This window comes from Anneissia japonica, unplaced genomic scaffold (assembly GCF_011630105.1).
Source record: "Anneissia japonica isolate Jap-2015-1 unplaced genomic scaffold, ASM1163010v1 scaffold287726_len2788222_cov184, whole genome shotgun sequence".
NCBI lineage: Eukaryota > Metazoa > Echinodermata > Crinoidea > Comatulida > Comatulidae > Anneissia > Anneissia japonica.
In genome coordinates, this window is record NW_022705125.1 from 2,167,824 (window position 1) to 2,169,914 (window position 2,091).

A 2,091-nucleotide genomic window follows, 5' to 3' on the forward strand; every position below is an offset into this window, starting at 1 on the left:
GAAGTTAATCAAAATAAAGATGAACACGGTTGACATTTCAGGATATAGATAATTTATTTTACGAATATTTCAAGAGCTCCTGCTCTCTTCATCAGCGTTAACCGTACTGAACATATGATCAAAGTACTAACATATACATTAGGTGTGGTATTAACTATGAATAAATTATCTGATTACAATGTAAGAATAGAGTCAAATTTTAAGAAGTTCGATATCTTGTGTTGTTGCTCAGTGCGTCGTCATCGGAGAGTCTCCGATGACGACGCACTGAGCAACAACACAAGATATCGAACTTCTTGAAATTTGAATGTAAGAATAGAAAAGCTGGAAATAAACTATAGCTATGATGTCTAATAACAGTCAATGAATGTATAGCCACTTAGAATGCCAAGATCTTTATTAAGGCCTTGTTTATGGGTATTGAGGTGTAAAACCCAACGCATCTCAGCACATCTTCTGGCTTTCATTGTTATGTAAAAATTGCCTATAATAATGAATCGAAGGTTAGATATTGAGTGGCCCGGTTCGGAGTTAAAATGCTCACTGATTTTCTATCTTTATTCCTAATGCAGCTTTTATGATTGCCCTCGATCTTATGCTACAAACAGTTTCACCTACATAATTACCATGGTTGCGCAAATTACAAAAAATGAAATACACAACATTGAAAGCTGAACAGTCTAACATCGGGGCCCGTATAAAGTGACTAGTGCCCGGTACTACAAACCTAATATCAGTATTGATGACAGTGCAAAGTTTACACCTTCTATTAATGTGTTAGCAAATGAAGTAATCATGGGGTTATAATAAAAAATCATTATGTGATCAGAGGTAGATTTATTCTTGTAAGTAAGGAGTTCTTGGCGGGTTTTAGACGAGGCCTTTCTGATTGCTGATTTGATGAACTTAAGTGGGTAATGACATTTAAGAAAATGGCTAATCAAAAATGAAACTTGCTTCTGGTAGTCGTCAGGTTCAGAACATATTCGCTTAAGGCGTAAACATTGACTGTATATAACAGATTTCTTTAACGATGTCGGATGGAAACTCCTGAAGTCAGGGTACTTATGGTTGTCAGTCAGTTTACTATAATTATACAGAAGTACAAATTCGGCCATTATCTAATTTATCATTAACATCTAAAAACGGAATTTCCTTGTGAGAGTGCTCAATAGTGAACTTAATAGAAGGATGATAATCATTAATAAATGACTTAAATTCTATAAGTCTAAACCATGATTCCAAATGAAAAATACATCGTCTATATATCTAGAGTAATAGTCGGGTTTATGAGTTAGATCGGCCCTTAAATTCTCTTCAAGTTCCCACATGAAAATATTGGTATAGCTAGGTGCCATCTTAGTGCCCATTGCAGTCCCTTTAATCTGTAAGTACCGTAATGTCTGTCTTTAAAAGTGAAGTTGTTGTGGGTTAAAATGAATTTAATAATGGCACATATATCGGCGGCAGGTTCACTAGGTGTTCACCATATATATATACCATATACACATACCACTTATACACATCTAGATGTGTATAAGAGACAGATTCAAATTTCATGTCGTGAAAGGTTTACACAAACGTTTTCCCAATTCGCAGTGGTAAGATCATTAATTGGCACTCCCGATTATGTATGGTCAGGGCTTTGCACCCCCCCCCCCTCCCCCATTTTTGTACACAACATTTTATAGCTTGTTCTTGAGCCAGTACAAATTCTTTCCTGGGATCACTCAAAATGAATACTTCTAAAATATGTAAACATGCATCAGTACACGTTATACATATTGGCCCAATATAATCATGGAGGTATTAAAATTTATTTTAAAAAATCTTAAATCCATAAATCTCAAGCCAGGTCTTTTAAGATATAGAAATATGATACTGTATGGTTCAGTTTGGTTTTATCGTTTTGCAAGCTTCTTTAAATATTTATATTGTCTGTTTTGTCATCTTTGTGAACGCACCGTCATCGTGTGCCACTGTTGTAAAAGTAAAGATTCAAATAAAGATTATTAAAGTATTATAAAGTTTTGTTTAATAATATACTACTACTAATAGTAATGATGACGATGATGATGATGATGATGATGA